General features: G+C 44.6%; 1 protein-coding gene and 1 long non-coding RNA gene across 7 annotated transcripts in view; one reads left to right on the top strand and one right to left on the bottom strand.

Annotated features, from left to right (window-relative positions):
* Positions 1-2736, bottom strand: part of LOC142829791 (uncharacterized) — a 47722-nt gene extending 44986 nt beyond the window's left edge. For all 4 annotated transcript variants that reach the window (XR_012904580.1, XR_012904578.1, XR_012904581.1 and 1 more), the window contains exon 1: positions 2624-2736. This is a non-coding gene — a long non-coding RNA (uncharacterized LOC142829791). The remainder of the gene's footprint in view (positions 1-2623) is intronic.
* Positions 1-23987, top strand: part of TAL2 (TAL bHLH transcription factor 2) — a 36946-nt gene that overhangs the window by 7409 nt on the left and 5550 nt on the right. The window contains exon 1 of one of the 3 annotated variants that reach the window (XM_075931362.1): positions 7172-8307. The exons of 1 other annotated variant lie outside the window; for it this stretch is intronic. The gene's annotated coding sequence lies outside the window, so the exon portion shown is untranslated. Of the gene's footprint in view, positions 1-7171; positions 8308-16944; positions 19058-23987 lie in introns of those variants that run through there. One more of the 3 variants, XM_006111082.4, reaches the window with a different exon arrangement.

Genomic DNA, 23987 nt, shown 5'->3' on the forward strand with positions numbered 1-23987 from the left:
CTTGAAACAGTGTCTATGGAGGCACGGTTCATGGCCTAAAAAACAAGTGAACTTTAGCTCTCTGCCACTTCAGAAATCTGTTTATAGTTTATGTCCTTTCTGTAAGTCAAAGTGCAAGAAGGAGAAAGTTCTGCATTATTGGCTGCCAGTTTCTCCATAGTTGGGGAGTTAATTTGTTTTGTTCATGTGTATGTGATATTACAGTGAAACAGGTCTGTAGGACGTTCCAAAGATCAGATTGTAAGGGTAATGGCCATTTTCACTACTCATGTCCGTCCTTCATTTACTAGAAGATTTACCTGTCATTGGTCAGGTCCTTAATTCATTTTTGATTTTTGGAAAATAAAATGGTGGGGCTGGAGATGAGGGGTTCAGTTTGCAGGCTGCCCTGGGGAGAGAGGATGAGCCCAGCCTCCTCTCACCACAGCAGCTCGGGACCAGGTGAGAAGCATCTCTCCATGACCGTGGCAGCTCCAGCAGGCACAGCTGTGTGAAGGGTGCATGACCCCCACATGGGACAGGTCCAGGTTGGTCTGCCCCGCACTCCTAGCCAGAGTGAGGTATGCAGCACACTGTGCACTTTCCCCTTCTCCCTAATGAAGAGGAACAGCCAGTAATGTTCCCATACAAAGGAGGAGGAGCTTAAGTCCCCCCTCACGCCCTCACTAAAGGACGACTGGGGATGAGGCAATCCCAGACCGGAACGGAGGGACATACCTCCAGCCAGCAACTTTCACCTGCCTGGTATTTGTCGCTTTTCTGTATGGTATTGTGTCCCTGTACAAATTGGGGATGGGAGGGTGGAACTGCAGCACACAGTTCTGGATGGAGGTGAGCCATGCCCCCAGTTAGCTGCTTTCACCTGCCTGGTGATTCTGTCTCCTTTCTGTATGGTTTTATGAGAAACAATCCCATATCAGGCCCATCCCATTTTCCTGACTCAACCAAACCCTGACCTTGGTTCACGTTATGGTAAGAGGAAGCTGCACACTAAATTTGGTGGTCCTACTTCTTACCGGTAGGAGGAGTTCTTGAACAAACAGCAGCATTTTCACACACACACAGACACACAAACTCTGTCAAATATATAGTTAACTAGCAGACTTACCTGGCATTACCCAGGTCCTTCAGGGCAGGGTACAGGAGGCTTCTACTGTGACTGTATTATATACACATGTACTGTTGATTCAGGCTGTAACAGGATATAGTAGTTACAATCTGAATAGGAGTTACAGAATCATCCAGGTCAGACCTATAACTAAGGAGGTTTGGGTGAAAGCTCTTCCGAAGAAAACATGAAGCCAATGAAAGTTTTTCTTTGGAAGGAGGGCTATAATAAACATTATACAAGTGACTCCTGTTTTCCTGGAATCATAAATCCTCCTATCCCTGAAAATGAAGTTATAGGTTTGATGCAGGAATTACTGAGTGAGATTCTCTGGCCATTGTGGTGGATAGCGGTGAACTGCTCAACAAGGTTCCCAGTCATTTTACCTGCTCTGCCCAAAGTAGTCTTACAGAACAGCAATCAGATCCCACATGTATACCCAACGCCATTATACCTGACAGCTTGGATCCTGGCTGGCTGACATCTGAAAGGAGCTGTCTAGCTGAAGTTCAGATCATTCTACACCGAAGCAGGAAATCCTCAGCTAGACTGATGTAGAATGGTAAGTGGAAGAGATTTTCTATGGAGACATCTCAGCTGTCTCCCATGGCAACAGACATTTCCGCAGTATCACACTACTTACCTTGAAATTATCTGGAACTTCTGTCATCTCCATAGTGTCTCAGAGCGGTAGTCATATTAGTTTGTAATGTAAAAAAAACTTAAACAGTGAGTGGGTCAGGTAGCACCTTAGAGGCTAACAAAAATAAATACAAGCTTCAGAGGCATAGCCGAGTTAGTCTGTAACTGGAAAAACTTCAACAACAACAAAAAGTCCAGCAGCACCTTAGAGACTATCAAAAATGTAGATAGTATCATGAGCTTTCGTGGGCACAACCCACTTCTTCAGATGAGTGGAACAAGAGGCTCCATAGTGGTCCATTTAGCAACAATATGTACACATCACCCTCCTATCCAGGACCACATTTTCTTACCTTACAGTACCTAGATTCCTTAAGGGCTCTGCTCTTTCTTTTCCTTCTATTCTAGAGCCCCCTTTCTATTGGGACCTCAGTGTAGTATTAATGAGCTTGGTCCATTCCCCCTCTTTTAGCCCTTAACAGCTTGTTTCCTTGTATCAATGCAGAGTGCCTTTCTAGTTGGCATTATGTCAGCTCAAAGATAAGCAAGATTCAGGACCTCATGAGTTGACAGGATGCAGTGTTTTATTAGGACAGGATCACTCATCCCAAGTTCCTGCCCGGCATTGTTCAAGCATTCCTTGTGAACCAATTGATCAATTTTCCCGTTTTCTTCTCCAAGCCTCACTCAACCCTAGAGAAAGCAACACATCACACACTCGGTGCAGTAAGGGCCAAGTCATACTACTGTACCTCAACAGAATCATTGGGGAACACACCTCGAGTGTTCATGGCCCTTGCTGATAGGGTTAGGAATCAGGCAAATCGCTTCAGAGAGATCAACAAAGTGGGATTCCTACTGCCAATTGTTTACCTTTCAGTAAGTGTGGTCCTTTGAGATGCATTGTCTGTGGAGATTATCGCTCTTCTTCCTGATCACTATGGTGTCTTCCTATGGGAGTCTGTACTGGCAGTGATGGAACTGAGGGATGATATGGCTTACTCCCACGAGGTCATAAAGGGCTGAATATGAGGCTCTCTGGCAGGCTGGCCAAAACCAACCAATGTCACACACATGGGGCCTTGGCCCACCAAGACTGCAATCTGTGTCTCAAGATCATAGTTATTATGGGCTAATTAACCATTCTTTTCTGTCCCTGACACTGCAGTGTAAGTTTGAGCAAGTCTCTTACCTACCCTGTTACTCAGTTTCCCCTCCCACCCTCTTTCTCTCATCTACTAATACTGGAAACTTTTCGAGGCAGGGATTATCCCCAATCGTGTTTTTGTATGATGATTAGCACAATGGAGCCCTGATCACAGATGTGGGCTCCAGGTGTCGCAGTAATCTAAATAGCTGATAATGTCAAAACCTATTTGAGAAACTTGATCTAAGGTTTAAAAAAATGCTGTCACAATTTGCATAATTAAGAAGGCAGGAGTAGCTGCGCATTCAGGTTCTCCAGATTTCAGCCGTCTCTAATCTAGATGCTATGCTCGCCTCACTTTGAGGGCCATGGCCCTGATGGAAGCACAACTGTCTGCTTCTTGTGTTAGAAATTCATCCCACAAAATCAAATCAGGATTTAAAATGGAAGCAATGAAAGCCACAAGCTGCAAACGCCAATATTGCATCTTGCTGAAATGTGTTTAGAAGAGAACCAGAGATCATGGGGATCCAGGTACTGGGCTAAAAGAGAAGATTTCCACTCCAAACCCATACATGGTGTTAGCTGGTCAGGATTCGCTGTTAAGCTATGCTGAGCTCACACTCTTAGACTGATCATTCTGGTTTCAGTATATTCACACTTAGGCTGTCTCTAGACTACATGCCTCTGTCGGCAGAGGCATGTAGATTAGACACATAGGCAAAGGCAAATGAAGCCGCGATTTAAATGATCGCGGCTTCATTTACATTTACATGGCTGCCGCGCTGAGCAGACAAACAGCTGATCAGCTGTTTGTCGGCTCGCGCGCTAGTCTGGACGTTCCCCCTGTCGACATCAAAGCCCTTTATCGGCAGCCCCGTTATTCCTCATGGGATAAGGTTTACCGGGGCTGCCGACAAAGGGCTTTGATGTCGACAGGGGAAACGTTCAGACTAGCGCGCGAGCCGACAAACAGCTGATCAGCTGTTTGTCGGCTCAGCGCGGCAGCCATGTAAATGTAAATGAAGCCGCGATCATTTAAATCGCGGCTTCATTTCCCTTTTCCAAAACAACAAATCTACATGGCTCCGTCAACGGAGCCATGTAGTCTAGACGTACCCTTAGTCTCCAGCAACAGTTATGGAGAAATCTGAAGGGTGCCCGACAAATAGGAGTAAATAACACTGGGAGTACATGAAGTATAAGGAATGACTTCTAGGTACTCCAGTGAAACTGCATCAGAGCAAAGCACACACTTGCCAGCTAAGAGTAAGTGCATTGCAGATGGAGCCAATGGGAGTCTTCCATTGTCTTCCATGGACTTTGCGTAAGGTCCTTAAGCCTGTTTGATACTATCTGGAATACTAAAAGTCTGAAGCTGTCCCCAGTGCCCGACTCTCTTCCCTTCTCCCTGACTCAGCCATGAGCACGGCTGTTGCTACAAAAATAAACTGAACAGCCCCTTTCCCACACAGCTCATTAAAGCTGCTTTTGGCCTTTTAAAAAGCCAGTCACCTCCAGTCAGGAAAGTCAAGACTCTTCAGCGTAGCTATAGTGTCCTAGAAATGCTGTTTGGCTTTTGTAGCCTCTCCTCTTGAAGTGACATTACACCCCACTTATCACTCTCTGTGTCAGGATCCATATATTCGCCTCTGGCCCAGCAGCAACAGCATCTCTGGATGAAAAGTCTGCATGTTTGCTCTTCGGCCGGGTTATAATCACCCTCCATTGTCAGCATTCAGGCTTGGTCGCCCGTTAGTAACAACCTGCCCAGCTGCCCTGAAAGAGGGAGTCCTGAGCAAACACGGAGCCGATTAAAAAGGTGCCAGCCGCTAGAGACGAGAGCTAGCCGGAATGTTTATTTCGGGAAGCCATTATGTGCGGGTGGGTCTCGGCTCGGCTCCATGCCGGATCAGACATATGGTGCCTGGTCTCCTGGGGAATCTGTTTTTTCTTTATTTATAAACATGGGTGCCATGACAATTATTTTTCTACATCCTTGTCAGCCTCTGCCATAGAGGAAACATGCCGAAAGCTTAAGGGCTTGTCTACACACAATTGTATTGTACTCCTTTAACTAAGCCTGTCTAGTTAAAGTAGCAGAATGCAGGTATAGTGGTATAGCTGTTCCCATATGGGAAAGGGAATTAGCAACTTTAAGCTGGTATTACTACATCTGCGCTTAGGGCTGTATCAGGATGACTATACTGGTTTAAAAAAAAACCAACCCATTCTTACCAGACCAGTCCAAATCTGTGTGTTAGACCAGAGCTAAGAGTAAGAACAAAGTTTCAAGTCATGTTTTTGTGTTTTGGACACTCAGTCTTATACATATAGGCTGTGTCTACACTGCACCCCTTTTCCGGAAAAGGGATGCAGATTAGACACATTGGAATAGCAAAATCCGCGGGGGTATTTAAATATCCCCCGCTGCATTTGCATTTACATGGCTGCCGCTTTTTTCCAGCTTGGGGATAAGCCGGAGAAAAGCGCCAGTCTAGACATGATTCTCCGGAAAATAAGCCCTTTTCCGGAGGATCTTTTATTCCTACTTTCAAGTGAACCGAGGAGTAACGGTAGTTTGGAATAGGAAGCCTAGTCCGAACTACCTAGTCCGTGCTGCGTGTAGCCGCGCGGCACGGAGTCCGCACTAGCGGACATTTAAAAATGGCAGTGCCCGGCGAGATGCAAATGAAGCCCGGGAAATTCAAATCCCGGGCTTCATTTGCAACTCCGGTTGCCTACATTACCACCCTAGTTCGAACTAGGGTGGTAGTGTAGACATACCCATATTCACTGGGGTCTATTTATTGTGCAGCCCATGAATCCATGCTTGGGCACAGAATTCTGCTCAAAAACCTGAGACTACGGCATAGCTATTCAAAACAGGTAAATAATTTAGCTCGTGTGTGTGTGTGTGTGTGTGTGTGTGTGTGTGTGTGTGTGTGTGTGTGTGTGTGAGAGAGAGAGAGAAATTGATTGTTGTGTGATTTATAAACCTAGGAAAGAGCGAGAGGAGGAGCCTGGAGAGAATGGCTGGGTAGGAATCTAATCTCTTGGTTTAGTCCTCCCTGTGGCTGGTCCATAATGTGATCTTGGTCAAGTCACACAACTTGCCTGGGCCTCAGTTTACCCACTTGTAAAACAAGACTAATATGATTTGTGTGTGTTTTGGGAGGGTTCATTTACTGTTCATAAAGTGCTTTGGGGTACTCTGATGTAGAAGACAAAAGTACTCCTACTGGCAGAACACAGTGACAGTGTTTGATACCAAAGTTTAACTACAATTAAAACAGAAGGGGAAGCTGTGAACTGGAGAGAGAAATTTTACTACTTGTTCTTTCTGATCTATTTGGGTCGTCTTGCAGCAAAATTCACTAGTCCTATGACGAGGATAAAGTTACATTTGTCGGATGTCCATAGGTGATTTTGAAATAGATCTGGTTGGAAAAATTGAGATGAACTTGAAAGTTTGATGACAAATGTTGACTTTTATTACATAGCTGCCTTTCTGCTAGAATCTGGACAGAGCTCATAGCTCATGATTTACAGTCAGGTGCGATGTATCGTGTCCACAGTTGATTTAGAAGAGAAAGCTCATCTTCCTTAAGTGGGTTTGTTTTGGATGATGTCCTATGCTTTCCGTGTTCACAAGCAGGTGTGTAAGGGTATCTCTTGGAAACTCAATTACTCTTCTGTAAGCTGTGGTTAGTCCCCTTCTACCCTAAAGGAAATGTTCTAGAAATAGTTTTAATCCTGCAGGAGGCTGGGAGACAAGCTTATCCGTGGTATCACTTATCTGAAGTCTGTCATAAATTTGTGCCTGTGTGTTTAGCAAACCTCCTATGACCGCGTACTGAGCCAGTAGTGAGAGAGAGTAGACTGGCCTTTATTCTCTTTACATGTGCATTTTCTTCAGGCAATGTGCCGAGCCAGAGTTGACCGGTAGCTGCCATTAGTACCGGTGTTTATTATTAGTTTAATTAACACACTTGGAAACTCCCCTAACTGAACAGTTTGGCCACCCTTCTGGTGAGCAATGCCTGACTTTTGTGGTTGGTCCTGCTTATTGCAATGGGACTGCTTAGGCCCCGATTAGAAAACTTTCTGTTATGCTGAGAGTGAGTCTTCTGCCGCGATGCACAGGTCTGGTTGTTCCAGTGTGTAGCCCTCCCTAGAAGGCGCTTCCATCAGGAGCTATGGAGCTCCCAATGCTACTCTGGCCATGCAGTCTTCAGGAGAAGTGAGGCGTTCACTTCACTGGGGAGGAACAAGACAAGGGGCGAGTGTTTTTGCCTGGCAAGGCTGTTGCCTCAGAATCAGGGTGCTGGCCCCACTATGGTTGTCTGATGTCATTGAAGGAGGCATCTATGGGACTGGTCTAAAGTCCATCGAATGCCTGGGGGAGGGGGGCTGCCTTTCTAGTGCTGTCAGTGCGGTTTGTGGTGAGGAGGGGGTTGGGAGTAAAGAATGCTGCACAACACTGGAATGTGATAGAAGGAAAGAGCAATCAAGAGAACAAGGAGGCCTCTCCTATTCCTGATTGGGATTGGGTTGGGGGAAGTGTCTGGGAAGGAGAATATGGCTGTCGCCTCTTGCCAACACCTGCCTGGCTTGGTGTGAAGAGGAAAGGGAAGGGCTGCCTGGGGCTCAGAAATCCCTGCGTCTCAGAGATGGGGTTTGCTTTTTGGCGGCGAAGTGATAGAGAGAAACAGCTCACTGCAGGCCAGCCCCGCAGCTGGTGCCAGCTGGGGCGGTGAGGGTGACATGGTGGGGACTCCCCCTTTCTGAGTTTTTAAACAAGCGTAGCGTGATTCTACCCTTCCGGAGCATTTGAATCCCAGCAGTAAGAAACAAGGAGAGAGTGACAGTGACTGGTGGTTCCAGGATATTCTCCCCCTCAGCACCAGGCTCCCAATCCATGAACCCTCCCTAGAGAGTTGGGACACAAGCAGGAGGCTTTATTTATCGAAAAATTGGTGGGAATGGGCATGCCTGGGGAGTGGAAAATGAGTTACTGTGATAAGCCCTTTGACTGTTTTTTATTTTACTGAGGTGCTTAACAAATAATCTTTCTGCAATACAAATGGCCCTTATCAGGCTAATGCAGATTGTCTGAAATCCTTATCTCCACAGGCCAGTTAGCTGGAGTGATCCCCTTTTCACAATGAATAGGGAGTGGAGAGCCAAGCACCCGCCCTCCCCTCCTACCTTCCAATCAGTGCCGTTGACTGGCGAGGAACCAAATGTGTCTGATTTCCAAACCCATAAATAACATAAGGGCTTCAGAGCTGAACTGTCCTTCATGGCGGAGCAGTTGTTCAGCAGTGCAAACAAATGGAGCGGACGAGAAGGGAGGGGGCTGCCTACGGGGTGTCTTTTTTGATAAAAGAAACAAGCTTTACATCAGGTTAGTTACAGGAGCAACATCCGTTCCTGTCCCCTCCCCACCCGGGCTCTTGCAACACCATACTCCACCGCTCTAGTCACTTACGTCTATCTGAGCTTGTCCGCTGTGGCCCTGAGGTTGAGCGCGTTTCCTTGGCATGACGGTTGCTCTCCAGCTCTGCTGTGGGCTGGAGCAAGCTACCACGGCTGTTTGCAGGACTGTGGGAGAGGGATGAGATTTATGGTGAGAACCCTACCTGCTGGTCAAGTGAAGCTTGTCCTGTCTCGCCCATTTTATTTTGCCAGGGAGGTCGGCGTTGTGTGCCTGGGGCATGGATGGCAGATAAAGAAAGGGCACAGAAGCAGGAAGGAAGAGTGATGGTGGCAGAGAGGAATTTTTAATGTCCCGCTGCAAAGTTCCGATAACGTGCCATAGGGTCTGTCTGTGGGGACATGGGATGAGAGACCATAGATGCTGCTGTTGTGTGTCTGTAGTTCGGAAGCAGGATTGTTCTCATTGAAAATGTTCTTTGTCCCAGGGACATGGTGAGAAGCCAGCCACGCAGGCGTTCTAGCACCTTATTCTGTGACAGGTAGCACGGTCAAATGGGGAGGGGATTGGCGGCCTCTCCCATCTCGCAAACAGTAGTAATTCATGAGATGACATTCAATCCTAACTATTTCGAACCATCCAATTAAGAATATTTTTGTCCTTGTAGTATCCCTCTCTGTAACGTTACTCGTGGGTATAGTGTTGCTGTTTGCCTTTTTCCCTAATGTCCCGTGATCTTGCTTTAGCATTTACCATCCTGTGCTGTATGTGCTCTTCTTTACAGCATGGTTCTTATATTTCTCTTATTGCTCTTGCACCTCTTCAGCAGTGTGACCTATGTGGGTTATTTTTTTTCCTCCTGGGCATTGGCAGGAGACTGTAGGCCAGTGTTTCTTAAACTTTTTAAAACAGAGGAACACCAAATAATAATTTTGTTTTCATGGGGAAGACCAAGGATTTTTTGTTAAGCCAAAAAAAAAAAAAAGGTCACCTGCTCTTTTAAGGGCGGCAATTTGAATTCTGTTTTCCGCGGAACACAGTTTAAGAAACACTGCTATAGGTGCAGTGTTTTCATCAATTTGTTCTCTTTTCATCATGGAATTTCTGTTTTTGCCAACTGGTTTGTGGCCATCTTGACCTTTTCTGGGAGCAAGTTCCAGAGTCATGGGCCATGCCACTGAAAGTGCTGTGCCTCGGGTGTGTTCGAGTTTCACTCTTGAGGTTGACAGTTGCGTTGTTGTAGTGGATCGTTTCTTAGGGCAGGTTAAGAGCCTGCAAGATGGTGAGATGATCCTCTGGCAAACAGGAGCCAATCCCGTGGATGGCTTTGAAGATGGGGACCAAAGACTTGACTATGACAAGGTATTTGATGTAGAATGCCTGAAGGGCTAAGCAGTCTGTGACAGTGAGAAGACAAGATGCCGTGTTGTGAACCAAGTGCGGCTTTTTTAAGGGTGGCAGTGACATCACCAGGTGCAGAGAAAGACAACATGATCTAAAACGCTGGCCTGACGTACCTTTGGAAAAGGGCATTTTTCATCGTGGTGGGTTTTTGTCTCCAGAAACAGTGAGGGGTCCCACTGGAGTGGGAGTAGTATAAAAGCATTAACAACCTGAGGGCACACGTTCTCAGTATATGGTGACACTACATAAAAGGTGGATCATTCACAGTGTTTCCTTCTACCCACTTGCATGGCCTCCGGCATCTCTAGAGTCAGCTTCTGCTAGCTGCTCTTCACCCCACTGCTGAGCTCAGCTGTGGCCTGGTGCCGCTATGTATAAGGTGAAGTGAGAGAGAGTGGGATGCTTCATCTTTGTGTTGCTAGGCATTTTGTTCCTCAATATTCCATTGTCTTCCCTTGTGGCTACATGCTGGCTGTTCCCAAGGCTGTGGGTTATGTGGCCAGGAGCGAAGAAACTTCACATCTGCAGAAACATGTTTCCAGCGAGGGGTGGTATGGATCTGGGATCATGCACCTCTGCCTCCACTGATATTCTCCTCTGCCCTTTCTGCATGGACTAGGTTGGCATGGCCTCCACCCCAGGATGCTGGCATTAATTTGATGTACAGATCTGTACCTGGACAGTTGGGTTCAGGGTTGAGATAGCTATTAAATGGCTTACTCCACCCTCTTTCCACATTGGCCATTTACAAACTGGGGGAAGATTGATGGGCACTAGTTCTTGCACATGTAGTGCATCTCCATCTCAGTGATCGTCTGGGCAGATCTTGTGGGCTAATCCAATACACAATGAACTTCTCTGGTCCGGCAACAACCGTGGCCAGGATGTCCACTTATTGTGTGTGTGGCCATGTTTCTTGTGGTCCCATAAAGTTGGTTTACAGCCCCCAGTCCTTGCTCTCAGAGTTCTGTGCTGATATTTAGCTCTAATTTACCCTTAAATGTCTTCTAACAGCCCAGTAAGCAGTGGAAGTGTTGGCAAAGCTGCTAGACGGTATTGCTCTCCTGTGGTCTGGCAAACTCTCTGGTTGGGCACCAGTCAGGTCCCAAGGGCTCTGGACTAGAGAGGTTCAAACTGTATTATAAATCACCCAAATGGAAACCAACGAGGAGCGATGCAAGTTGGCCCTTTTCAGAAACTGATGACCCTTCCTGATAACGCTAACTGGCTCCGCTTTCATTTTCGCTTCCTTAAGACTAATCCAGACAGTTCAATTAAAGGCTACGTACACATGAAGCAGCGGGTCTCGAAAATCCCTTTCCTCCCCACCTTGAAGATCCCTGTAAAGAGTGGGCCAGTGCTGCAGGTGCAATCTCTCTGCAGGGTGGTGAGAGCAATGAATAGTAAGGTTTTTAGCTCAAGCACACTAAGGCTGTTTAGCAGCCATTGGATAATCCCCTTTTAATCAGCTTATGTAAATTCCTACTTCAACCCCCCCCCCCCACCCACCCCCACTCTCAAAGCTGCAAAACAAAATACCCGCTCTACAAGGAAAACAAACTGCAAGAAGGCAGGCAGCTCTGTTAACAGAGAGGGAGCACCCCATGCATTTAGGGAGGGGCTAGCTTTACTGAGGCAATTGAATTGCGCTTTGTTTCTTTGTGAACAACGTTCCTAGTTGGCAAAACATTAAGGGGGCAGTGGATCCAAGCTCAGGGTTGTGCACTGTCTGGGTATCAGCATTGTTTGAGAAACAGGTTGAGGGAGGCAGCTACTTGACATTCTTGGGGCTCTGTGCTTGGCTCAGGGATTTTAATTCAGCATAAGCAGCAGCTCTGATACACTCTGAGCTCAAACGATGCAGGGAACATTTGGTTTTCCATACCTCCTTTTTTGAAAAGTTTCATTAACGCATCAAGCCTCTAGTGGCAATTCCTGAAAGGCGCTGCCACTCTCAATAGGGTTATGGTTTCAGGACGGCTAACTAAACTTTCACTCGTCAGTTTCAAGACCAAAGGCCAAATGATCTAAAATGGCCATGTAAATTACTTATGGAAAATGTGTCTGCATTATGTCTTCAAAGTCTTTATGTGCCGGCCATTAGAATGGATATTTTTACTCAAAAACTCATTGGCGTGCACCAAAAGGGTAGGCACCTGATGTTCCGGTTTGCACCACTCTACGTGTGTGGCTATTTTGGGGTTCTGGCATCACCAAGAGTGATTTTGCACATTTCACAATCTGTACACTCTCAATCTGTGTTCCTCATTTATGTGTGTTTGTCTAGCTATCATCTTTGGAAAATCATGGGAGACGAGAGATTCCAGAAGACTGGAAAAGGGCAAATATAGTGCCCATTTATAAAAAGGGAAATAAGAACAACCCAAAGAAACTAGAGACCAGTTAGTTTAACTTCTGAGCCAGAGAAGATAATGGAGCAAGTAATTAAGGAAATCATCTGTAAACACTTGGAAGGTGGCAAGGTGATAGGGAACAGCCAGCATGGATTTGTAAAGAACAAATCATATCAAACCAATCTGATAGCTTTCTTTGATAGGATAATGAGTCTTGTGGATGAGGGAAAAGCAGTGAATGTGGTATACCTAGACTTTAGTAAGGCGTTTGATACAGTCTCACATGCTATTCTTATCAATAAACTAGGCAAATACAACTTAGATGGGGCAACATAGTCAAGGAGGTGCAAGTGTTTGGACCCAGTTTTCAAATAGTCTTAAATTTGTTTCTCTGCCTCAAGATGGAATTTGGTATGAGAAGGTGTGTTCCATCCATTTGCTGAGGAAGAGTATGCCATTGGGGTCTTGTGGATAAGGGAGAAGTTGTGGACATGGTATACCTAGACTTTAGTAAGGCATTTGATATGGTCTTGCATGATATTCTTATCAATACACTAGGCAAATACAACTTAGGTGGGTGCATAACTGGCTGGATAACCGTACTCAAAGAGTAGTTATTAGTGGTCCACAATCCTGCTGGAAAGGTATAACAAGTGGGGTTCCGCAGAGGTCTGTTTTGGGACCAGCTCTGTTCAATATCTTCATCAACGATTTAGATATTGGCATTGAAAATACGCTTATTAAGTTTGCAGGTGATACCAAGCTGGGAGGGGTTGTGACTGCTCTGGAGGATAGGGTCATAATTCAAAACAATCTGGACAAATTGGAGAAATGGTCTGAGGTAAACAGGATGAAGTTTAATAAAAACAAATGCAAAGTACTCCACTTAGAAAGGAACAATCAGTTTCACACATACAGAATGGGAAGCGACTGTCTAGGAAGGAGTACAGCAGAAGGGGATCGAGGAGTTATAGTGGACCACAAGCTGAATATGAGTCAGCAGTATGATGCTCTTGCAAAAAAAGCAAACATGATTCTGGGATGCATTCACAGGTATGTTGTGAGCAAGACACGAGAAGTCATTCTTCTGCTCTACTCTGCGCTGGTTAGGCCTCAGTTGGAGTATTGTGTCCAGTTCTGGGCACCGCATTTCAAGAAAGATGTAGAGAAATTGGAGAGGATCCGGAGAAGAGCAACAAGAATGATTAAAAGTCTAGAGAACATGACCTATGAAGGAAGGCTGAAAGAATTGGGTTTGTTTAGTTTAGAAAAGAAAAGATTGAGGGGGGACGTGATCACCGTTTTCAGGTATCTAAAAAGGTATCTTGACTTCTGAGGATAGAACAAGAAGCAATGGGCTTAAACTGCAGCAAGGGAGGTTTAGGCTGGACATTAGGAAAAAGTTCCTAACTGTCAGGGTAGTCAAACACTGGAATAAATTGCCCAGGGAGGTTGTGGAATCCCCCTCTCTGGAGATATTTAAGAGTAGGTTAGATAAATGTCTATCAGAGATGGTCTAGACAGTGTTTGGTTCTGCCATGAGGGCAGAGGACTGGACTTGATGACTTCTCGAGGTCCCTTCCAGTCCTAGTATTCTATGATTCTATGTCCCATGGACATAAAGGTGTTAAATGTCAGCACAGGTAACTGCCCTATTGTACAATCAGTATGAGAAGTGGAGGCAGGTGGAAATAGGCTTCAGCCAGGAAGTAGAAGTTCATTTTTCTGTGTGTCACCATTTAGAGCAGTGTTTCTTAAACTTTTTAAGACCGAAGAACACCAAACAATAATTTTTTTTACAGGGAACACCAAAGATTTTTTGTTGAACCAAAAAAAAGGGGTGATGGGGAGTCATTGAGCAAAAAAAGGTCGCCAGCCCCTTTAAGGATGGTCATTTTGAATTCTGTTGATCTCTGCGGCATACCTCCGACTGCTCGTTGTGCCGCGGAACACAGTTCAAGAAACACTAATTTAGAGCTATGCTGGACTGACCTGTTCCGCGTTTCCTTCTTTGGTTAAAATGGTTAGTTTATTCATCACAAAGTCTTTCTGTAGTAGATGCAACAGACTGGCAGTTAGGCATACCACTAAAACTAGTTCAGGTACTCGGTATGTATTAGTGGAATTCGGTCTTTCTTTCTGTTAGCCTATAAGCAGATCATGATGTTACATTTTGTTTGCTGTCAGTAACAAAGATTTTTTGGCCCCAAGGATTGTTCATGAACTGTTGGAATTAGGCCACTGAGTTGAGCATGCGATATCAGAGTTTGCTTTTCGGTTCTTGGGTTTTTTTTGTTTGTTAGTTTGTTTTTTATTCTCCCATCGGCCTCCCACTGCGGGGACAGAGGGGAAATACAAAACAGCACACATCGATTCCAGCTGCGTAATTAATGTAGCTGGAGATGCATATTTGGATTCAACCTTCCTCGTTAGTATAGACCTGGCCTTATTCTCATCTGTAGTATGTGGCTCTGAGTGCATGGTGATAACACCCCCCACTCCAGCAATGAATGCTCTTGCTCCTCCATCAGTTACCTGCATGTACGTTTCTGTGCTCAGAGCCAAATATGTGATCCAAAGAGGGAGAAAGCAGTTTAAGCCTAGGGCCACTTTCTGAAGCCTATGATCAGTTTTCATTCAGTCCATATATAGGTAAACCTCTCACTGGCTTCAAGAGAATCTTGTCACTTTCATTGAGAGCTTTCCCTGGGTAAGAAGACACTCAAGATTTGGCCTGGTAGGAGACAGACAGATGTAGCAATCATTTTCTCATTTGTGATCCATATGTTATGTCTGTGTGCGCTCCCAGACACCTGCTGCTTCTCTCGCCGAAGTCGACAGGAGTTGTCACTGACTGCCGGGGAAGCCGAAGAACGCCTTTATGCCTTCACAATGTGAAGAGTACCTACCGGAATATGCCAAGATCCGATTTGCTTCCTTTCAGATGCCTGGTTATTTCCCTTGGCAGTTTCAGAGAATGTGATTTAAATGCTGACCTGTGAAAATGGACACAAGGAGCCTAATTCATGTGATGACATCCACTCCCAGCTGTCACATGTGAGATCTTGCCTTCTTTGAAGTGTCTAGGTCCATCTTCTTATCTTCCACTGTATGTACACGTATGCCACTGTATAAGGATTAAACATAAAATGCAAGCTGTTGTTGCATCTAGATCTGTCTGTCGCCCTTAGCAACGGTATTTTAGCATGCTGAACAGCTGTCCGTGATGTTCTATCAGAACTTCAGAACAATGAAAATGCTCTGGCAAGATGTTTATCTTTACTTCAAATAATAAGACAAGATGGGCCATCTCAAGTGGATAAGGCACTAGAATGAGATTCAGGGGTTCGGTATTCCGTTCTTGGTTCTGCAAAAAAAAAAAAAAAAACCTTGTGCAACCTTAGGGCAAATATCTGTGCCTCAGTTCCCCATCTGTGAAATGGGATAAACAGATTTCCTTTCCTCCCATCCTTTAGCTAGCCATCTATGTATACAGTAGGGACTGTTTCAGGATAGGAACAGTCTCTTATTATGTAGCTGTGCTGTACAGTGACTAGCACGATGTAGCCTGATCTCAGATGGGACCACTAAATGCTCCCATAATACAAATAATAGAATTTCATAATCAAATTGCATAGACACAAAAATATACTGGTTCCCACTGACACCATTTCATAAGCCGGGGGACACCATTAACATACCGATTCTCACAACAGTGAATGGCAGGAAACAAAGGTCGGAAATTGGGGTAGATTAAAATGTGGAAAAATCATTCTGAGGATTTTGATGTGGAAGTGACAAAGAGCCTGCAATTAGAGGGGGCACATTAAGCGTTTCTTTTTTAATTCTGCAGATAACCGATGACATTCTGAAGAGTTACTGAAATAACAATTGCTTACCTAATGGATTATAACATAAATAACACAGATCCACTGATAAATATTAAGAAGCAAACCTTTATTTAGCTTTCTTTATTAACTATGTAGTTAAATGCACAGTGAAGGTATTCTTTTCAAAAATAGTCAGTCCATGGAAGGGACTCTCAAACTTTGCTTATTGGTATGTTATTTAGGGGATTTTGCTCTGATCCACTGCTGATACCAGGAGCAAAGAGAAGTAAATGAAGAAGAAACTCAGCAACTCCAGATGAAATTACCAGTGCCAAACAGTGCATTTACAAGTGCCAATGCAATAGAAAGATTATTAAAGTGAGTACAGGCACTTACACACTAAGACCATTCGAGAACAATGACTGTATAAAAATGCCTTAAGGTAGATGTAAAATGCAATGAGCCAGTGCTATCACAATCTTTCGTGTGATTCTACACCTCTTTTCATTATTTAGTGAGAGAGCCACCCATGGATGCACATAAATAGTGGGTGAAGTTCTGGACCCATTAAAGTCTAAATTAAAAAAACCTATGAATTGTAGAAAATTGATCAAGGAAGCAAAGGGATACAAAGAGAATGTTGTAATAGTTGTAAGCAGGAGTATTGTAAGCAGGACATGAGAAATAATTCTTCCACTATACTGCACACTGAGGGTATGTCTACACTAGCCACCCTAGTTTGAACTAGGGTGGCTAATGTAGTCATTCGAACTTGCAAATCAAGCCCGGGATTAAAATATCCCGGGCTTTATTTGCACGTTCCCAGGCGCCACCATTTTTAAATGCCCGGTAGTTCAGACTCCCTGCCAGCGGCTACACGCGGCACGGGCTAGGTAGTTCGAACTAAAGCCCCTAATTCGGACTACCGTTACTCCTCATTGCAGGAGGAGTAACAGTAGTCCAAATTAGGGGCTTTAGTTCGAACTAAAACTTTCTAACCCTATGTGCTTGCAGAGTGGGGTCATGATGGTAAATTCCCTAAGGCAAGGATGAGCCTGCACCTGTTTCTGTGAAGTCAAAGGCAAAATCCCTTTGACTGCAATGGGAGCAGGATCTGAGTGTTTTTATTTTTTTTTGTTTTGTGCTGATAAATAGTAGCACAAGGAGAATTAATATTAGGCCATGCTGCGCTCGCCCTGCCGTGCTCCTGCCAGTACATTTTCCAAGGTTTTTTCTGGTCTGGTTTTGCAAATCCTGAGCAATGAGGATTCTAAGCAGCGACGGATAACAGCTTTTCTCTCCTCCCCGGGCTGGACTGGCAGCCCGTACCCCATCCATTGTGTCCTGGCTGGAGTAGCTCATTGCATGCTGTGGGTAAATAATGATTTGGAGGAAGTTACATGGAGGAGGTGCATTCTGCGACTGTCCAATGTAAATTACATGGAAATTAGGCTTCTGTGAGGCCAAAGGGCCCTGTGGAATAGGGCTGTTAGTTAACATAACACTTGTGCTAAATGAAGCGGTTGACACTGCTTTCAGAGTGTAGTGCTGCTTTTAATTTACCGTGTGAAAAGGGCTGAAGGTCCACGTTAGCTCTTCAGGGAGAGAACTGCAGCAGCAAGGGGCTGGGGCTTGTTCTTGCCCGAGAAAACGACGTCCCTCCCGAGAAGGTTTGTGAATGTTGCAGGATGCCATCCGGTTACACTAACCACCCGCAAATTCAGCACCCAGCTCAGGGCAGCATGTAAGTTGGTGCTTCACTTCATGTCCCATTGACTTGAATGGGACGTGTGCTCCCAGTTCAGCGCTGTCCTGAGCAGGGATGCTCCGAACTGGGGCTCAGTGAGGTCATTTGACAGCTCTGGCTTTCTATCCAGGAGAGAGTAGTGGTCACGTGAACAACCCATACCCCTGTCATTCTGTGTGCAATGAGGTGTGTGATCCCTGCCCGGCTCCTAATGAACAGGGGTCCACAGCGCAAGGACCATAGACGCTAACTGGCATTTCTGTTGGCACGTGCAGCAGGGAGGCCCAGGACCAAATGAACACAGGTAGGTTGCCTTCCATCCCTGGAGCTGATGACTGAATCACAGCCAAAGCAGCTTGGTGGGGTACCGTGGGGAATCCGAGATTTCAGTTCCCCCAGTCTGTATCTGCTCTGAGTAATGGAAGATGTTTGCTGTGAGTCTGTAGTTCAGGCTAAACTGATTTTGAACTTAACGCTGGGAGTCAGCCTCTTTGTCACGTAGGAAGAATCCAGCGTTTCCTCCCTAAACTTGCTGCACTTACTCTTTGGCTAAGAATGACCCTTCTGAGAATATAAGTAAATCTGTGAATTAGTTTTTGAACAAACATTTATTTTGAAATGAGCAGTGGATTACAGACCATAAGACTGGCCAGACTGGGTCAGACCAATGGTCTCTCCAGCCCAGCATCCTGTCTTCCGACAGTGGCCAATGCCACGTGCTTCAGAGGGTATGAACAGACAGGGCCGTGATCAAGTGATTTGGTGTCCACTCCCACCTACGGACACTCAGCATGGTTTTGCCTCCCTGCCCATCCTGAGTAATAACCACTGGTGGACGTATCTTCCATGAACATACCTAATTCTGTTTGGAATCCTCTTATAGTTTTGGTCTTCACAACATTGGTTTCTGGGAGCATCACTTTGGCACCTTTCACAAGCACCGAGTGAACTAAAACAAATGAGATAATAAAATTAGTGCTAAGTTACGTCCCAGCAATGCCTTGTCCAGCCTTCCCTGTAGTGCGGCCAGACGCAGCTTAAATCTTTCTGGCTGGTAGCTGCTGTTGCACCTCATGCTGCGTGTGGCTCATCCTCAGAAGAGGGTGTGAAGGGGAGAGAGAACAAGCAGGACAGAGAGAATCTCCTGGGAGATGCAAAACAAGCTCCCTGGATTGCTAGGACTAGTGGTGACACGCGCCAGACAAAGGAGTTGGCATTCTATAAATGAGGCAGCCAGGATCCGCAATTGGCTGACTGGAGCGGGAGCAGCTTCGCTGTCCAGGGTTTGTGAGAGCAAAGAGAAAGGAAGGGGAATCCTCCTATTCTGCTGGAAGTTCACTGCCGGAACCAGATCTCGAGAGCAGCAAGCACCTGTGTTTGGGAAAGTAAGTGGCAATGGCTTTCTTCTTAGCTAGTCATTTAGAGGCTCGTATGTCTGCGTTGCAACTTTCCTGGGGGTGCACAAGTTTGCCGTCAGGTAGACACAGCAACGTGAACCCTTGCAGGAAGGAATTCCTGAATTCCTTTTGCCATCAGCAGGGTCTTTATTAATAGCAACTCTCCTGCGTCCTGTCTCTGAAAAGCTAGTAAAAACAACATATCAGACAAGCTGAAGTGCTATGAAAACTGCTACTTGCAGGTTACCGAATTGAACCGAAAAAAGCCGCTTGTGTTATAGTCCTTACGTACCTATCTTTTTAGGCTGTTTAAAATTTTGCTAAAACTGGGCAATGAAAATCTCAAGCGAGGAGCAAATATTTCGTCACTTTTGACCATTTAATAACATTGAGGTGGGGATGTTTAAAAATTATATGAAATCCAAAGGAGCAGTTTTACAATGCTGCATTCTTTCATTGTGTGATTTTTTTTTTTTTAAATAACCAAACACTATGGGCCTAATTCTTTGTGTAATCATTTCCACCTCTGCAAAGTGGGAGTCGAATGGTACTGGATCAGAACTGACACTCATTTTACTCTGCTGTAAGCAGCTGTACAGAAGATAAAGCCCTTTAATTTTAGAAATAAAACTAGTATAATTTAACTTGATCTGATGGCTTTGGACATTTAAAACCAAAGCTTTTCGAAAGTCTAAATTAATTGGCTTGTTATGTTATCTACTTTTGCAGTGGGTTGTGTGTAAATAATGTGCATTTAAAGACTGTGATTATCAATAGAGATATACAAAGAGAGCTTTAGATTCTAGGTTCACACATGTACATTTTAAAAATCCATATTACATTACTATTCCTTTAGTCTATGTTGTAGTGTGTGTGTGATAGATATGTGAACCTTTCCCTGGGAGGAAAGATTTAGGTCTTTCCCCCTCCCAGTCTATCTGAGAAAAAATATTAATAACACTTTTTACAAGTATAAATAGCACATTTTTTTAAAAAAAAAACTTCTTAAATTGGTTCTGATTTACTAATCCACAGGGGTTCCAAATTCATGTTCAGGTTCGGGTCTGTTGCATGAAGCTATATTGAACAAATAATAAAGGAAATGAAGAAACAATAGAATAAGTTTCTCAAATAAATGGTCAAAACTCCAGCGACTTTCATAAGAGTAGGATTAGGCCCAGTATTGTGCATGTTCCACATCCTTTCTCTAAAGATTTGTGTGGGTTTTGTTCTTTTTAAAATTTCAATATATAAACAACCTTGGCTTTTCCAGCAATGATTAACGTTGTTCCAATAGAAATACATATATAAATATTGTGTTAGTGGCATTTCAGCTGGGTTATACGTTTTGTTAAGAGGGAATATGCAGAGTTAGCAGAGTGTGGTGAGAACAACATTGTTCTAACCACACCAACTCTGAATTTTATAGACCTAATTCTGATCTCACCCACTATGCTGCGGATGCGTAATAGCCCTGATGAAGTCACTGGAATTACACTGGCGTGAGATCAGGATTGGGCCCTCCTGGTGGTTTCTCTCTTGATATAGAAAGGTAGAGTTTGCAAAGTGGATCAGCTTCTCAGTCAATATGGGAAACAATAACTTAAACACAGCAGGTCGAATTCCTGCGGTAACTCAGTGCACGCCTGCAGAGCTGCACCTGATATGATTTTAACCCTGTGCTTGGAAGTTAATATATACTGCATATACACAATACATTACATATACAGAGTTCAGTCCTGCTCTCACTGAAGTCAAAGGAAGATTTGCCCCAGACTTGAGCGGGCAAAAACTTTAAACCTCACACCAGGAACATATTTTAAAACAGCAAAGAAACCACCAGCCTCTTCAGGATAAAATCACTTGCCATGTGGCATTCCCCCGACAACTCCAGGAGTTGGGCACAAGCTGCTCTTTCGCTGAGCTCCTTGATGCAGACTGCACCATCCCAGCTTCGTTTTCAGCATGGCGCAGATTCGTTCTGTCAGTAAGACAGGGGTGGAGTCCTCACCTGCATGGCAGATCGAGATGATTCAAGCAAATGTGTACTTTTCCAAACGCAAGATTTATCCTTCAGCTTTGTGGTAAAAGAGGCACAGGCAGAGAGATACAACTGGATACATCAGTTGGGAATATAACTGAAGGTTAGTCTTGGAGCAGAGATTTATCCACAGCATAGGTCCCAAGAATTCTTGGAGCCTTCGCATAGTGCTTGAATTTTCTTTCTGACCATGAAAGTGTGGTCCGTGACACTTGTATATAACACTGGGGAAATAAATTTGACTGAGGGTCTGTGCTTCAAAGAAAACCAGTTGGAACAGGGATAGGTTCAGTTACTTCTACCTTCCAGGATGGGGAAGCAGCTCAATGGGAAAAGGGCAAGAAAATATTTTATAGCAAAGAATTTCTGACACTAATGTGGGCTTGCTGAATACAGAGCCCGGGTGTTTATCTTTAACTAACGTCCCTTTGTAAATAGCACTGATGCGAAGGCATCAGACCCATGCACATCTGTCAAACCAGATGCCCACTGGAGAATCTTGCTGGAGACAGAACTGTGGAGTCTGGCTTTATAGAGATGTACGTGCAGTGAAACAAAGGAGGGAAAAGAATGCTCCTAATGGGAGAGCTATGGGAAACGACAAATGACAACGAGCTATATTGTTTTTCCATGCGCAAGGGAATTTATGCATTTTACTTTCTGGCGCTAATGGAAATCTTTCCATTTGTATTTTGGGAAGAGGAGATCAGGCCCTTCGCTCTGCCTTGTGCATTTATGCTAAAGCTGCTAGATCTACTTTTGAAGCGATACTCGTGATTTTAGGCGCCTCCATTTTTAGGTGCCCAACAGAAGACCTCGTGAAGAGAGCGAGTGTGGAACATGTATCCTCTGAAATCAGGCCTTCTTAAGGTGTCTCAAGTTAGAGCACCCAAAGTAACTAGTCATTTTTAAAAATTCAGGCCATATTTGTCATTTTAAAAACGCTTTGTCAAAATGTCTGGTGGTGTTGCAGCCATTTTGGTTCCAGGATATTAGAGACACAGGGTGGGTGAGGCAACATATTTTCCTGACCTAACAGCTTGACACTTTCACTAACTGAAGTTGGTCCAATAAAAGATATTCCCCACTCACCTTGGGTGTCCCATAAAAATGTGGTAATAAATATTTTACAGTAACATCCACAGAATACAATAGTACTGATTTAAGCATGTGTGGTTTAGACCATTGTTTTAGAACACAGCAGTACTCTTATTAAAGTATAACTCTCTTAAACACATGAAATGTTTATTATTGTTCTATTTTGTATTTCCTATTTCAAGATAAGGGCCTATTGTGCTAAGTGCTGTACAAACATACAATAAAAGACAGTTCCTGTCTCCAAGAGCTTACAACAGAAATAGCCAAGTCAGAAGGAGAGGAAAATAGACACAAGGCGATGAAAGAATTTGCCCAAGGATGTAGCAGAGTTGTAGCAGTGAAGCTGGGAAAAAACCAGGTTTCTTTATCTGTTGACCAGACGTCATTGCCTCTTTTTTATCATCTTGCTTTTAAATCTGATACCCCTTCAAGGGAAGTTCCAGTGGCAACTCCTGGCAGCATTGCTCCTGGAGAATCCGTCCTCTAGAGGAGACACAAGGAGCTATGGATGGCTAGTGGTGGTGTTGACATTGGCTATTCCCACACTGGTGAGCATTACACCCAAAAGCCTATGGTTCATGTTCTTCTTTTCGCATAGCTAATTGATTCCAGTCACAAAAAACTCAAACTCATTTCTACTGGGTTTTCTACGAGACGTCAAAAGACATGGGTGTTAGTGCTGGCCTGAATAATACTTTGTGACATCCATGCCGAATCGTCTCTTAGCTGCCCAGTTGAGATCCACATCCCGGTGCCACCATGAAATCGAAGGGAGAAACAATGGGTTTCCTCTTTCTTTGCTCCACATTGTACCAAGGCACACGGAACAAAACTCAGCCCCAAGTGTTTTGTCGTGGCTCCCTGCTCTAAATCATTCTGGCAAGTATCTGCCTGAATTGTCAACAGGGTCCATCTTTGGTTCATTTCCTGTTATTCAAGGCCTGAGGGGACTCAAAAAATTCTCTGGTGTAACTCCACCAAGGTCAAAGGTGCTACATGTGGGGTAGATTTAGTCCGAGATATCTATTCATAGCCAGCCTGTTTAGTAACTCCTGAGTCCTAGGCGCCATCACAGACCCATTCCCTGCACCACCTCCCAATTAATCACAACCATTCGCTTTGGAATGCCCAAGCAGAAATGTCACTTTGCGCTGGGAATTCCTGCCGCCGCCGCTGCTTGAACACCCTGAATGGCTGGTGGCTAGAAAGGCTCTGAGAACTGCTGCTATTGAGAGAGAGATCTTCATCTATTCTCTTCATTGTTTACTTTTACGGCCACCTCTGAACCCGGGGCATGATTTTTTCTGATGAGGCGGATGGAGTAACAAGCTGCTTCTGGTACTTGTTTGCTGGAGGTTTACTCTTTCTGCTGCAGCTGAACTATTTTTGAGCAACCCACAGTCCGGCTGGATTTGTATTTAGTCTGCATAGCTTAGCTGAACTATCATTCTGTAAACATGGCTCTCACGTCAGCCAGTATCTGTCACGTGGTTTTGGGTCTTGCTCGCCTGATTCAAGGGAAAAGAGCCAAATTCTGCTCTCCGTTGCAGTGATTTAAATCCAGAATAACACCACCAATTTCACTGGAGTAACCCTGTATACCTCTGAGAGCAGGATTTGTTCTTTGGATCTAAGCTGGCGTTTGCATGGTTCTCTTTCTGTTGGGTTAATGTAGGACTTTGTGTCTAATGGAGGTGACCTGAAAGAGTTTAATGATGAATCCATACCTGAGATTCGTAGAATATATATTCCTGTATTGCATCTGTATAAAATAGTGGC

Source organism: Pelodiscus sinensis, chromosome 6 (assembly GCF_049634645.1).
Source record: "Pelodiscus sinensis isolate JC-2024 chromosome 6, ASM4963464v1, whole genome shotgun sequence".
Lineage (NCBI taxonomy): Eukaryota > Metazoa > Chordata > Testudines > Trionychidae > Pelodiscus > Pelodiscus sinensis.